Here is a 15,965-nt window from a genome sequence, read left to right on the forward strand (position 1 = left end):
TATGCATTTCTGGGAAAAGGAGACCACAGCAAACCAAACACCAAAGGCTCTTTCTCAGAGCCGTGCACCCAATTTCAGAGAAAGAGCTTGATTCCCAAGAACAATACACATTTCAATAAATCAGTCCACTTAATATGTTCGCTTGTAAATTAATTACTATATAATTATATATAATTATTAATAATAAATAATATATTTCCTGTAAATTAATCTAGGAGAATGGGTTTTACTCGAAACTTAAGGCTGTCTGAATAGATTTTAATCCTGTTCTAACCCTTCTCATTACAAATATGCTCTAGGTACCCACTAAATTGATTTCAAGGCACAGCAGAACACTGCAATTTGAAAAATGCTGAGACAGGGGCACCTGGGTGGCTCGGTTGGTTAAGCTTCCGATTCTTTGATTTCCACTCAGGTTACGATCTCATGGTTTGGGAGTTGGAACCTTGCGTCTGGTTCTGTGCTGACTCGGGATTCTCTCTCTCTCTCTCTCTCTCTCTCTCTCTCTCTCTCCCTGCCCCTCCCCTGCTCGTGTTCACACACTCTCTCTCTTTCAAAATAAATAAATAAACTTAAAAAAAAAAGATAAAAGAAAAATGCTGGGACAATCGGTAGCAAAAGAGTAGCACCATTCTCCTACTCGCCCCAGACTTACCCCCGCATTCAAAGGCTTTAAGGTAAAGACAGTTGAAGCAGAAAGTGTTCACGCAGAGTCTGAAGCCGTGTGTGACATTCCTTAAGAGAGCACTGCTATTAAGAAAAAAATAAAAGAAAATTTGCTTTTGCTTCGACTCCAAGCTAAGATTAGAATGCTGAGGTGGTTGAACCAAGAGGAAGGAAAATACAGAAAATTTAAGGGAAACTTTTATTTTCTAAAAGATGGAGGGTATGAGGAGAACCCAACAGCTAGGCTCAAGGCTGGAATCCTGACACCAACTCCTTATAAGTAGGTTGCTTAATCTCTCTGTGAAGCAAGGATAATGGCAGGTCTATTGCAAGAATTAACAGCATAAGTGTACGTAAAGTACTTGGAACACTGACTAACATACGGAAGTGCTATATAAACGCTCTCCAGAAGAGCACCAGAAACGGATAAAACAGAAGTCCAGGAATCAGAAAGAATAAGGGCACAGTTTTACTTTCTGTAGACAACAGTACTACAGAATTTTCTTGGAGAAAACTCAAGAGAGCCAGTGAAAAGCAAGATGATTTAGTGGCAGGATACGAAATGAACACAAAAATCAATAGCAATATTTATAAGTATTACCATTTAGAAGATAACAAAAAAGAAAAAGACCAAATTTTTAAAAAATGTTTATTTACTTTTGAGAGAGAGAGAGCAGGGCAGGGGCAGAGAGAGAGGGGGACAGAGGATCCAAAGCAGGCTCTGTGCTGACGGCAGAAAGCCATGAACTGTGAGATCATGATCTGAGCCGAAGTTGGACGCCCAAGCGGCTGAGCCACCCAGGCACCCCAAGACCAAATTTTTAAAAGACACAAAATAGTGCATATAAACTACTTAGGAGCAAATTTCATAAGAAATATATAAGCATACCTCAGAGACGTTTTGTGTGTCTGGTTCCACACCAGTGGGATAAAGCCAGTATCACAATAAAGCGACTCAAATGAATGTTTTGGTTCCCCAGTGCATATAAACGCTATGCTCACACCATACCGTAGTCTATCAAGCATGCAATGGCATTATGTCTAAAAAACAATGGATGTACCTTAATTTAAAAGCTTATTTCTTTTAAAAAAGGCTAACCATCATCTGAGCTTCCAGGGAATTATAATCAATGATCGCAATCACCATAATAAATATAATAACAAAGAAAATGTTTGAAATATTGCAAAATTACCGAAACGCGACACCGAGGCACAAAGTGAGCAAATGCTGCTATAGGGAAATGGCGCTGACAGATCCGCTCCGCGCAGGGTCGCCACAAACCTTCAGTTTGCAAAGATGTGTGCCTGTGAAGTGCAGTAAAGCAAACCACAATAAACTGACCTGTCTGCATGCAAAACCCACACGGGAAAAAAACTGAAACACTCCCAAAAGACTCAAAAGTAGCTCTGAATAAATAAGACGGCATCCCAGACTTGTGGACGGAGTGACGTTAACATCCTGACAAATTCAGCTCTTCCTGTTTAACTAGATGAAAGTTCACAGGGGGAAAACAGGGCAAATGGCCCTTAAAGAGGAACATAATTTCATTTACAATCAAAACAGAGGGCAAATTAAAAGTATAGAGGTAAAAAAGAAAATATACAGGAAAAGCCATTCCTTGCCTCTCACGTGGTCAAAAATCGTACAACACACGTAGGTGACGATGTTGGGGAGACACAGGCACACGGGCACATGTACGCCTTGCTGGTGGCAGAGTAAAGCAATAGAAGACCTATGGTGGGGACACTGAGTAAAATCTCACAAAGTCACATCTGCCTTAACCTTGGGCCCAGGAATTCTCACTTCTAAGAATGTACCCTGAAAATACAATTCCACGTATATGAGATAGCAAAAATGTACAAAGTTGTTCACATAGTTATTATAATTATATATGCTATAATGTGAAATATTATCACACAAAACATTGGAAATTATAATTATTCGGATTTTATATTATTATAATTATATGATATCAAATATTGGAAATAATGTGAATGTCCATCATAGGGGAAACGGTGAATAATCTCCAGGACAGACTCATACTAGAGCACCTGGAAAGCCACAAAAATGAATGAGAATCATTCTTGAAACTGGGATACAAGCCCCCACCGACTCCACGATTTATACACATATGGCTCTTAGCTGCCTCTGAACAGAGTCTCGTAGCCCTTAGTAACTGTTAAAAAATCCTGTAAAAGTGCCTCAGGGAAAACATAAAAGCTGCCTCCCCAAAAAGTCTGGGGGGATGCTGTGCTGCCTGAGATAACAAATCTAACGTGCCACGTTTGTAAGAAAAAAACAATAATAGTTTGCAGCCTGGTAACAGTCACAGGATGTAGAACGTCTGCCCTTGGACTCTAGGTATGACGTCACTACTGCAATCTGCTGGCAATGTTTCTCTCCAGGCCCCTAGATTGCAAGGACCCCCGAAGCAGAACGAGTATCTCACTGCAGTCACACCAACACCAGAAAGGGAGACACCAGAATGGATAAGACGATAGAGAAAGGAAATATCTCAGCTGACCCTAATCCCTAATCAATCAGCATGATCCAAACCCCTGACCCCCTTACCCCTTACCCTGAATTTTCACCCTTTAAGCCCAGCTGCTTGTATAAGCCATCGGGCAGTTCAGGACTTTTGAGCATTAGCTCCAGTTTTCCTGGATGGCACCATGTCAACAAATAGCCCATCTTTCTTCACTGTCAAAGCTCAGTGTCTGCTTTTATTGGCTTGCTGTACACCAGATGGATGAACTCTCATCTGGTTTGGATCCAGCCTTCTCGTAATGATAGAGGAAAAACTCCTTGGTACATTGTGAAGTGAAGAAGAAGAAAGAAAGAAGTAAGAAAGGAAGGAAGAGAAAGAAAGAAGAAAGAAAGAAAGAAAGAAAGAAAGAAAGAAAGAAAGAAAGAAAGAAAGAAAGAAAGAAAGAAAGAAAAGAAAAGAAAGAAAGAAAGAAAGAAAGAAAGAAAGAAAGAAAGAAAAAGAAAGAAAGAGAAATTGGGTACTGAGTGCTGCCCGTGTGTAAAAAGGGGGGAAATGTGAGCCATGTTAATGGTTCAAGAAATCTGAGGGCAAATAAGCAAATTCTGAAATTAAACTGAAATGAATAAAGCTAATTGTGTATCGTATTAGTAATATGGTCACACAGAGAATAGTAGGCTGCGTTCGGGTGCCTGGGTGGCTCAGTTAAGTGGCCGACTCTTGATTTCGGCTCAGGTCATGATCTCAAGGTTCGTGAGATCGAGCCCCACGTCGGGTTCCGTGCGGACAGCGCAGAGCCTGCTTGGGATTCTGTCTCTCCCTCTCTCTGCCCCTCCCCGACTTGCTTTCTCTCTGAAAATAAAAAGTAAATAAATACAGTAGGCTCCGTGTCCAGCGCAGAGTCCAATGTGAGGCCTGAACTCACGACCCTGGGATCAAGACCTGAGCTATGATCAAGACTCCGAGGCTCAACCGACTGAGCCCCCCAGGTGCCCCAAGAATACATTATTTCTAATGACTTCTGAATATAATTCTCTGATGGTACATTCTTAGTCAGATGCTTTCTGTTTCTGCCAGAAACTTAAACCAACGAACAAACCCAGATTTTATAAACCATAAAAAAATACAGTAACTTCTATGGCATGCTATGAGCTAACATTACTCTGATCAAAACGAGACAAACGTAGCACAGGAAAACTCGAAAGCACGCTCAAATACTAGAGTACATGCAGAAGTCCCAAAACAGAATCATATAAAAATGAACCAAGTGCATTATTAAGGAAACATACACCAGGAAGTACACGGTGTAGCCTCGGAACATCAGTATAGTTAAGGACTTAAAATGTCATCCACCCACTCATCAAACAAGGGTTACTGAGCATGCCCATGTGACAGACACTGCGCCTGGCCCTGGGAAATCAGTGGCAAACCAGACCACCTTTTAAGGACCTTATGGATAGGGGAGTGAACAGATAAACGAAGCAGATAATTTCACGTAATCGTTAGGTCTTAAAAAAGCTTTTGCTGCAGCAGACATATGTACAGAAGTCTATGAGAGCTACTGGGTTGACTTCTCCAAGGAGAAGACCATGAGAGCCGAGCCTGGATGAGGGAGTCACTAAATGCCATGCAGAGAAAAGGCCAAGGTCCAGTGAGGGAGACAGAGGAACCCCACCCAAGGCACCGAGGAGTCACCTTTGCGGCCTAATCCCTACAACTTGTCACCGCAGAGCCAGTGTTGTGCTACCCGTGAGGCCCAATCGTTACATTTTTGGGGATTCTCCAAGCTTGTTGTCCAGCAGCACCATTATTAAAAAAATTAAATTACATAAAGTTGCAATTAAGTAAATTAAATTTACAACAGATGGAGATCCTCACCACTTCCCGATTATTTGCCAACATTGACTATCGTCTGTGCTCCTGAGGCTATTTTCACCAACCGCATGTGAATGACAGAGGGCCATTTAACGGCATGATGCTGCGCACAACTTCCCAATTCTGATTTCAGAGATGGGCCGGTAGCTAGAAATCAGCCTGGTGGGATTTTTACACCATGGAAATCAACTAGCGCTGTAAATCAGAACTTTACTTATCATTTTGTTGACTCTTCAGATTTAAGGTTTTGTTGATCATCTAGAACATCATGTAGAAAATGTGGATTAAATGTAAAAGTGGGATACATCTGTAGCCACTGCATCAGCCATGTATCCGTAGACACGGGTAAATAACCCAAAGTATTTAACAAATATTCTTCCAGTATCTGATTGCGCAAGGTAGTTGCTCACGTCATTGCCATCTGAGCAATATTCCAACACCCATTTGTCTGATTCGGTGAAATTTTAAAAAAAGAAATAAAAGAAAATAACCAACATTTATGCCAGCTCTAAACTCATTGGTCAGTGGTGTGTGTGACTTCTTGTCATGGAAATGGATAGCAACCAAGCAGTTAAGCAGTTATTTCCAGTTTGATTTTGTGACACTGCTGTTGGCAATAAAATTATAACAATGGCTATAATTTTATAAAAATTATAAAAATTGCTATTTTGCAAGAAATAGCAATTCATTTGAAGTTTTAGGTCTAACCTGAATTTCCAAGAAGCATTTTAACTTAAAATTGATTTCTACAACTCTATAAAGAAATATTTAACCGAAATTTTTACATCAACCTTCAAGCAGTATCATGTTTTATACACCATTTGTACATATATATATATGTACATATATGTGTGCTTATTTTTCTCTCAGAGTCAGTCATTAAACATTTACCAGCACATCTCTGTCTCTAAACTAGGAAACTGAGTAAAGGAAACCTCATTTAAAAATGGAGTCAAGACCAGAAAGGAGAGGAAGAAACCTACTTTACCAATCCGGCAGGAGGAAGGCAGACTTTCTTCTTGCCCAGCAACAAGCTCAGCCAATAAGAAAATGCCACAACTCAGCCAATGAGAAACTGTCACCACCCTGAACCCTCACTTTCCTCCATTGGGCTTTCCTTTAAAGCAGCCCATCCCGACTTCCTCCTTTTCTCTACACAGTAATACTCCTCTCCTTTGATCTCTGGACTTGCCTATGGTTTGCCACAGCTTGTGTGTCCCAAATTGCAAATCCTCTGCTATTCCCAAATAAACCCATTTTTCTGGTAAAATTACTGGGTGTTTTTACTTTTCACGTTGACAAAACCATACATCTGAGAGAGGCCCCTGAGTATACATGCACAGAGGACAGGGAGAAGCAAAAAAAAAAAAAACAACCTTTTAACACTCACTTGTTCTTTGTCTTCAAACCCTAACATGTTTCCTGAGGGGAAGAGGGATTATGGGAAGAACTTCTTTTCCCTGTACTAGAGAAAACAGAGAGGAAACAAAACCTACTCGTTATTCCCATTATAGACTTCCCTAAGTTGAAGGCTTTCTCCCAGGCTCCAAGTCCTTGTATCTCATACTGATGGAGTATCAATCATGTAAGTAGCCAAAACAGATGATATGGCCTCTTTTCAGAGAGGACTGACTTGGTGCTCACAATACTCTGATCGTGCAGCTGAAACCTCTTAAAGACCAAAACGCATGGGCCCCAAGGGGGCATTTATTAGTTTTTCTCCTTAGAGATCTTCCTTTACTTGAAAAACTTTCTCCCACACTCCTTCCAGTTAACGAGTCCTCAGAGGCTTTCTAGAAACAGTGCTTTGCACAAGATGGCTTCGGAAGTGCTAAAAGACTTGCCTGGAAATAAAAGTCGCATGTTTGACTTTAAGACAGAGGTGAGGGCTCACAAGCTTATTTTGCAACCCTAATAATAAGTGGAATTAATCGTAATCAACTTGGAGAACTCAGATGTTTATGACATCACTTGTAATGGTTTGCCACAGCTTGTGTGTCCCAAATTGTAAATAATAAATTCAGCAAAAAGATGCATCGTGTCTTACCAAGGAACTGTGTGATTCAGAGCCACTATAAACAAGGAAGACATAATTAATCACAGCCCTTATTTTGGAAACTTAGTTGTTTTGAAAACACTTTGGTTTCTGATGATCTTTAAGCGGCATATCTTCCGCTGGAGACCTTGAGGACTGCCTCCTAGGGTTCCTTCCCAGAACACAAGGATGATTTCGTACTGGTACGTCCATAAAGGTGATTCACCAAATTAGTCAGTCAACCCTGCTACAGTACCATATTCATAACAATGGTTACTAAAAAACACATTTGAAGATGCTCGCTGTAGGTACTGTAAAGTTAAAAATCCTTAGTAAACTGAGGACAATGGGATACATTCCAAAAATTGTTGAGTGAACAATAACAACAACAAAAAAAGCCCAGCATCATATGTTCAATAGTGAACTGATAGTTTTATTGTCATTAGTGTCAAAAGCCTGCAAAGAAACAGTCCTTGTCACCACCATATGTCTTGTTGTGGACTATTAGACAAAACCACCAGGCACAGCATTTAACCATGGTCAACTCTAAGACAGTATCGTCCTTTCCCATGACTTCATTGCTTACCTGGTATGGTGGCCAGCTTCCAAGATGGTGGCACTCCTTTGGCAATCAGGTCGTAATAGACAATGACGCCTGTTTCAGTCACAAAGCATCAGAACATAGCAGCTGACTGATTCCCAGCAAGAGACTGCCCGTAAAAGGAGGTATTTTCATTTATCACCATTTTCATTGATAAATTCACAGTCCTCTAAAAACAATCTTTGATGTGAAGGACAAGGGCCTCCCCAAGCAGTTCACTGAGAACATCACCAAAGAGTTACTCCTGATGCCCATGGCTACAGAGGATGCGCGTAGGAGGTGAGCCACTTACCATCTCCTATAGGCGGGCAGAGCAGCTGACCCAGCAGGGTCTTGGGCAGCACTGTCATCTTTTCGGTCAGGGCATCCGTGGAGCTATCCTAGGGTAACGGAGCGAAGTCCAAGTGTTCTGCCACCATGACAACAATGTAGTGCTTGAGAAAGAAAAATAAATATGTAGCTAGTCATGGCTGGGCAGGGAGACCTTATTTTAGGGCATTTCTTTCAATGATGTAAGGAGCTGGGCTTACATGGTGATGGGATTAGCGGCAATGGAAGGAGGCACGTAAACTTTCAGCCTGAGGTTTTCAGGCATGAGTTTCAGCTCAAGTGCCCGATGGCGGAGGACCCCAAGGACATGGCAATGTCCCCTCACCTCCAAGCTGTGTAATTTCTCCAAGTATCTTCTAGTCAGGAGTGTCCTTCCAAGAAACAGTATATGCTAACCTGGGGAAATGTATAATAGGGGACTTATAACACCAAACCAAAAGATTTCCTTTCAATTCATCACCAATACTATTGAGAACCTAGACCTAGTCCTTATTCCCGTTTTATTCATCATTCTTCTCCATAAAAATGAATTTCGTTCTGGCCCGTGGCTCTTGAGACAGCGGTCAAACGAGTTATATGACTGATTTGCTCTGGGTAAATATTAGAATGTAACAACTTTGTCTTGTAATTTTGATACATTGGTCATTAATTTTCACATCGACAAGCTTGTATTTCAATGGCCTTAGATTTGTGTAGGTAAAATGTACTCTCTTCCCATCCAGAAAATAAACATAAAAGATTAGTGATTTGAAGAGAAGCCAAAGCACAGACAAAGCAAGACCCCACAAGTGGTTAAGAGGTGTAATGAAATCAGAGGTACTGTGTAGTGTGGTCACGCTTGGTCCTACGGCTCACGTGGATGTAAAATCACATTCATATAATATACGCCACATAACTGATACTTTTCCTTAATGAGATTTCATCTTTTGTGCTTTCAGAAAGAAGCCATTTTATTAAAAATTTGAAAGTGGCCTTACTTAAAATAAACTCACATGACAGTAGTTTCTCTGACATAATCTCACCTGAGAGGGGAGTGACTAGGGAGCAGAGTAGTAGAGGCAGAACTGATATGTAAGATGGGCAGGTGCAAAGACTTCCCAATTCTTCTCTTAGAACGAACATTCGAGGAGACTCCATACCGTTTTTGCACCAGTCTGCATTCCCACTGAGAGTACAAGAGTTAAAAGTAGAACTACCCTACGATCCAGCAATGGCACCACTAGGTATTTACCCAAAAAATACAAAATACTAATTCGAAGGGATACATGTACCCTGATGTTTACAGCACCATTACCTACAACAGCCAAATTATGGAAATGGCCCAAGTGTCCATCAACTGATGAATGGATAAAGAAGATGTAACATAGGGGTGCCCGGGTGGCTCAATCAATGAAGTGCCTGACTTCGGCTCAGGTCATGATCTCACGGTGTGTGAGTTTGAGCCCCGAGTCAGGTTCTGCACTGACAGTGGGGAGCCTGCTTGGGATGCTCTCTTTCTCCCTCTCTTCCCCCCCTCCCCAACTCATGCTTTCTCTCTCTCTCAAAATAAACAAACTTAAGGAAGATGTGGCATACATATACAATGGAATACTACTCAACCATAAAAAAGAATGAAATCTTGCCATTTGCAACAATGTGGATGGGGCTAGAGAGAAATAAATCAGAGAAAGACAAATACTGTATGATCTCACTCATCAACACCGTATGATCTCACTCATATGTGGAATTTCAGCAACAAAACAAACGAGCATAGGGACACAAAGAGAAAGGAGAACCAAGAACTACACTACAGAGAACAAACTGATGGGCACCAGAGGGGCGGTGGGAGGGGCACAGGGGAGACAGGTGATGGGGATTAAGGACAGCACTTGTGGGGACTCGGTGTTGTATGTATGTAAGTGTTGAATCACTAAATTGGACACCTGAAACCAATCTTCCAGGTACATTAACTAGAATTTAAATGAAAACTTAAATAAAAAAGAACTAACATTTGGTGGAAAGATATTCATACATTTGGGGGTGGTTTTACTTTAACAAATTATTTCTGAAAATATGTGTTCATCTTTTTCACATCAGTGCTACAGTTCCTCAGAATAGCCTTCCTCTCTTCACAAGTCATTTTACATCTTAAGTCACACACAAATACATTATTTATTCCACTGCCTTCCAATCCAATGTCCTAAAGCCCACTGCTCAAGGAAGGGGAGCTGTAGTTTTCAATACAAAGCACTTTAATATTGACTTGATGATAATTAGTCTGTTTTTTCCAGAAAACAAACTGGATATGTATGTATAATGTACATAATTTACATGGAAATTTCAAATAGGAGTAGACCGCAAAAATTGTAGTCCAATAGCGCCATGATCAAATATTCCCTTCCCAACCCTCTCATTCACCTCTCATGTTACTTTATTAACTATTTACTATTAAATTTTAAAAACATAAATTTAAAAAAACATACATTTTAACATAGATTTTGCTTTCATATTAAATAACATTTGTGCTAAAAAAAAAAAAAATCCCAAGACCCAAAACAGTGTTAAATTCAAAATTTGCTCAAAGGGCATATGTACCTACTTATTACTTATTTTACCTGAAGAAAACAGTGCTTAGTGAAACAACACTAACAGTATTCTTAACATGAACCAAATATATCTCAACCTAAAGTCCAATATCATGTTTGATGATGAAATATCGTACTGTTTCCAGGAGTGTGTGTGTGTGTGTACTGGCTATGGGTGGTTTTTTTTTCCCCTCCTCAAAAAGGCAGAAAAGTTCTGGAAAATATGGAGAGAAAGTTGAATCACAGATAAATTACACAAAAAAATATGTTTCATTTTTATTTAAGTAGAAAATATACGAGTATGGTCAAACCTAATAAAGAAGAAGCTCAAAAGTGATCAGTATTGATCAATGTATTTCCTACATTAAAGGTTAGATGTCACCTCTGGGAGAACATTGAATAATGAGCATGTCAGGCCAAACTATGATCCAAATGGCTCCATATTCAGTAATAGGCACAAAGCCAAGTCTATGGTTCTATCAGTCATCAATCAGGAGAGACAAACCACACAGCGAACTGAAGTGAGGAAAGCTTAGTAGGAAGAATCATGAACTCAAAGGACTGCAGACAGGAGGAGGTGGCTGGACGGAAGTAAGAAAACTCTAAGTGACAGGAAGAGCAAAGGTTAGGGGCAGCTGCTGCTCCCCCCCCCCCCCACCCCCCGCCTCCCGCTGAACAGGCACCAAGGACAGAGACCCAGACCTTTGTAGCAGGGTGGGCTGGGAGTTGCAGATGGCTGTGCCCTGGAGGGAGCCAAGTTCAGGTGTCGAGGGGCTGCAGAGGTGGCCCTGGAGCCTGTGGTGGGCACCCACATCCAGCAAGCAAATGCTTTTCTTCCAACAACGTCCCTCTAGGGCCATCTGAGGACACTTCAGTGCCAGCTAACAAAGGCCTAATATTCAGTAAAGGCCAAGTCCATTTCCCGGGAGCAGGCCAAAGGGGATATTTTTGCTAAAACACAGGGCACAGCTGGCCCCTCTGAAAAAGTGTGGAGAAGCCCCAGGACATTCCTGACATCACCTCCAGGACCCGAAGAGGTGCCCCTGGGCCGTTGTTACCTTCCTGCCCTTTCCCTCAAGTTGCTCAGAACCGAACATTAACTCAAGTAGGTTCACTTCCCAGGCCATTCTACAAAGAAGAAATAGAAGCAAGCTCTAACACCCGTCCCGCTGGAAACTAAGCTCCTTTCCTCCGTCCATCCAAATCCCCACCATTACTCGGTCGGCCAGGTGAGCGGCCAGATGGAAAAGGAAGGACGCCAGCAATAAGAGGGCTGCAACGTAGTTTCTTTCTGATTATATTCATCAGCTCAATTGAGTATGCCCGTAACTCTCAATTATTGTTTACCGACATAAAACTTCAGGTCCCACTAAAGAGTGTCTTCTCCTAATTGCTGTCACACAGAGCCAGGACCTGCACAGTAGGCCACAGCTGCTCTGGGGGCCAAACTCGAAAAAATAAATCTGTTCATCTGCTCAGACAAAAAGCTTTTCTCTCTTGGCCCATATTCTAGATGGTCACAACAAAACAAACAAAAAACCCCAAAATACTTCCCAATAAAATTAATAACCACAGGCTCTACATCCTTTAGTTTTCGATTCACATATACGCTATTTACATAGTACAAGAAGACCAAGGTCATAAAATGTACATACAAGTGGCCTTGCTATTTAGCAGAAGCAAACAGGAAGTCTGCTCGTGGTCAAAAAGAAATAAACATTAAAAAGCTTTTTTAATGAAAAAGAAAGTACCCAAATTAAGAAAACAGAAATGTGGGCAAAAGGCAGGGGGCAAATAAAACTCCGTAAAAGTGAATTTAGTACCAGATTAGACACTGCTCAATTCTTGAACTGTAAGGAACGGCTTAAACAAATAGAATTTTGTTTTTTCCAGCTTCTAGGCGGCCCCAAACTCGTAGACTAGTTCCATGAAGCCAGAAGGAAACGGGCTTTTTCGATTTTTCCGTTCTACTTATGTGCACACAGATATCTGCTGCCTTTCTTGGAGGAGGGGTTGTACCTCTCTGCCACACGCTGTCCATCCGGTTCACGGGACTTGCCTTGATCAATGCAGTCGAGGCAGAAATAACATTTAATTTCTAGCTGTCAAGTTTTCCCACATACTCTCTCCTTCCTCTGCCATGAGAATGGCAGTATTTCTCACGGGGGGCTGCCCATCAGCCTGGCATGAAGATAATGGGGCCAGGGGATGCTGGCAGTCTACACGTGCTACACGTGCAACGTGAAAAGGAAATAAAACACCCCAGATGGAGGTTTCACTTGGCCCACCACGGCTTAACCACACTCCCGATCAATGCAGAAATTAGTGCAGAGCAGAGGGTGTTACCACACACTGAAAGCAAAACAAAGCCAAGACGACACAATTTTTGCCATTGGCTCCAGGGATGGGACGGGGACAAAAAGAGACTGTTATTACAGTTTGAAAGGACAGGTGTCCCTAATTTGCACAATGCTTTCCCTACGATAACTTACAGCTAATTCCCCTATCGACCTTACTAGTTTTGGTGAAGTTTTTGGCAAAACAAATGTAAATCGTGTGATGTGCTACTGACTACATTTGACAAAGTACTACCAAAAGTGTGGGGGGGGGGGGGGGAGACAGAATCAAAAGTAATTGGCTGGTTTACAAACAGGAATGAAAGAAATTGAGAGAAACGAAAAATTCTAGGCTTCCTGAGTGGAAAGAAGCGACTTCTTCCCAACACCAACAGTTAAAGGGAAAATCGAGAAATGATTTCAACAAGAAAGCTCTTTTTAGGCTCAGTCGTGGGCAAATACCAGATCAAGGTGCGACCACCTCACTGTTACAACCGTCTCTCAATGGTCTGAGATAATGTCCTGTGAAACACTTTAGTTAATGAAATGGCTCAAGAAAATGAAATTAAAGTGATGGCTTTCCTACTGAAGCCTGATAGGCTCAATGTATCCAAAATCAAGAGGTGGGAAGGGTAGGGAAGGAGGAGAAAGAGAGAGACTGAGAATGAGCTCTCAGGAGGAGAGGTGGGTGTGGCTACTGATACATGTAAGCAAACAGGTAAGAAGGTGATGAACATCCTGAGTCGTGTAATACCGGAGAGCTACCAATCTGAATAAAAGAGGCTACGGGAGGCTGTGACTCATCAAAGGTTCAAAGGTCACTTGGGGTCCTCCCACTTTTTGTACTGTCAGAGATCGGCCAAGAAATTTGCTTGGTTTGCAAGGACTCTTCAAATGTGGCCAAAGCGGATGGCAGACAGGGAAGATGCCCCCCAGAGGGTGGAGCCATGAGCCTTAAAGAAAGTTCTGAGGGCACTGCCGTACTCACCATGGGGTGCAGGACCCCCTTCAGAGACTCCTGTCCGTCTCCTGTGTGATTTCTGATTTCAGTAGCACCTACTGTGTGTTCCCCTATTAGCAGTTGCCTTGTCTGTGTTCTAGCCTCACACACTGGGTGTGTGTAGGGAAGACATCTTGTTAATTCATGGGTTTCTGGAACAAGAGAGTTCACGTTCAGACTGATGAGATAATGCCATGAAAACACTGACCGTCAGGCCTGGTGCTCTGGTTCACTGGGACTTGAGAGCTGGCTATCAAGCTGGCTATGTTTTGTGTGCAGAAAGGAGCATTAACGGAAGACAGTTTAACAGAAGCCTAGACTGTGTTAAACTGTATTAGTGTTCAAAAACATTCCCTGGAGGGACGCCTGGGTGGCTCAGGTGGTTGAATGTCTGACTCTTCAATTCAGCTCAGGTCATGATCCTGCAGTCCTGAGATCGAGTCCCATATGGAGCCCATGTTCAGTGTGGAGCCTGCTTGGGATTCTCTCTCTCTCTCTGTCTCTCTGTCTCTCTCTCAATCTCTCTCTCTCCGAAAGAAAGAAAGAAAGAAAGAAAGAAAGAAAGAAAGAAAGAAAGAAAAGAAAGAAAGAAAGAAAAATTTCCCTGGCCCTCCTTTGGGACGCGTTATACTTCTCTATCTCCGTTCTGTCGGTTTTGGCCATAGGACTTGTTTTTCCCCAAGAAATTTGAGTGGAATTGACATCTAGGCAAAACTTTTAATCCAGCACCCTGGTCACCATGATTTCTCTTTTGGTTCTGCCATGAGACCATCCATGTTCCAGACAACGCCTCATTCATCAGATGGGTCCTAGAGTTATGGTAACATGATGCACAGCTACAGCCAACACACAATGGACATGAATTGCAAACATCACATCAGCCTTTGTTGTTAAAAGCAGCTGAGATTTGGGGTCATTTAATACCTCATTCTAATCCAGCTTGTGGTCTTCCCATAGGGCTACACCTCCAGAGCTCACATCTACAGCCAAGACAGGAAAAGAAGGGGAAAAAAAAGATGAGGCACAGGCCTACTTTTTTAATCCATCAATGGCCAGAAATGTGTATTTCCAAGGAAAGCACAAAGAGGAGGATTTTGTTTTTATAGCCATTAACAGTAGAGAGAGGAAAGCTAGGACACAGAAATTAGAAACTCTACTTGTAAGTAGTAATCTTTCTTTCTTTTTCCTTCTTTCTTTTCTCTTTCTTTCTTTCAAAATTTATTTATTTTGAGAAAAAGAAGGGGGAGGGGCAGAGAGGGAGAGAGAGAGAATCCCATACTGACAGTGCGGAGCCAGACATGGGGCTTGAACTCAGGACCTGTGAGATCATGACCTGAGCTGAAATCAAGAGGTGGACGCTTAACCAGCTGAGCCACCCAGGCGCCCCTAAGTAGTAATTTTTGTAATTTATTAGAAGTAAAAGTAATTTAAATAAAATTCTATGCTCAAATCTAGTCTTCTCCAACCCTCATGCTACTGTTCACTTTCCAGAGTTCTCAACCAACTTTTCCATGCATCCTGCCCATATCACAGAAATACATTCCTGGTTTTTGAACCTACTTCTTTAGATTTGTGTTTGGAGTTGTTTTCTTCAAACTTTTTTTTTTTCTTTTAATAATCTTTTGGGATTACTATCCAAACATCACATTAGAGGTTTCTTAGAAGAAGTATTTTCAAGTGTTTTATGTTTTCAATAACATCATAAAACATGTGAAATCAACTTGGGGATTTGGGCATTTTGGAAGGAGGAACTATAAGTGCAAAGGCCCTGAGGCAGGAAAGAGCTCCATGGGGAAGGCAAAGGGAGAGTGGATGGAGCGGAGGTCAGCAAGTGACCTGATAAATGACACCTGCAAGAGACTGAATTTGGCCCATTTTGTCTTAATTTCATGGAGAAGACTCTGGAAAACTTTAAACCAGTAAGTAGTGTTATCATATTTACATTTTCAACATTATGCCTGCTGCGTGGAGATGCACTAAAAGAGAGGAGAAGCTGTGGGCCAGGTAAGAGTCTGTTCTACTTACTCGGAAGACAGGTGATTGCATGAGAAATGGAGGAAACGACTAGTGAT

At 41.7% G+C, this 15,965-nt stretch overlaps 1 protein-coding gene and 1 long non-coding RNA gene across 3 annotated transcripts in view; one reads left to right on the plus strand and one right to left on the minus strand.

Annotated features, from left to right (window-relative positions):
* The window catches only part of LOC106989350 (histone H2B type 1-A), a 340,681-nt gene that overhangs the window by 22,106 nt on the left and 302,610 nt on the right, over nt 1-15,965 (plus strand). Inside the window, exon 2 of one of the 2 annotated variants that reach the window (XM_053223246.1) lies at nt 5,944-6,402. The exons of the other annotated variant lie outside the window; for it this stretch is intronic. The gene's annotated coding sequence lies outside the window, so the exon portion shown is untranslated. Of the gene's footprint in view, nt 1-5,943; nt 6,403-15,965 lie in introns of those variants that run through there. 2 annotated transcript variants of the gene reach the window in all.
* On the minus strand, nt 6,415-10,476 carry LOC128315734 (uncharacterized). The gene is made up of 4 exons (XR_008298788.1): nt 8,194-10,476; nt 7,956-8,097; nt 7,649-7,772; nt 6,415-6,492 (listed from the first exon to the last, which is right to left on the minus strand). It is a non-coding gene; the product is annotated as an uncharacterized LOC128315734 (long non-coding RNA).

This window comes from Acinonyx jubatus, chromosome B2 (assembly GCF_027475565.1).
Source record: "Acinonyx jubatus isolate Ajub_Pintada_27869175 chromosome B2, VMU_Ajub_asm_v1.0, whole genome shotgun sequence".
NCBI classification, from domain to species: domain Eukaryota; kingdom Metazoa; phylum Chordata; class Mammalia; order Carnivora; family Felidae; genus Acinonyx; species Acinonyx jubatus.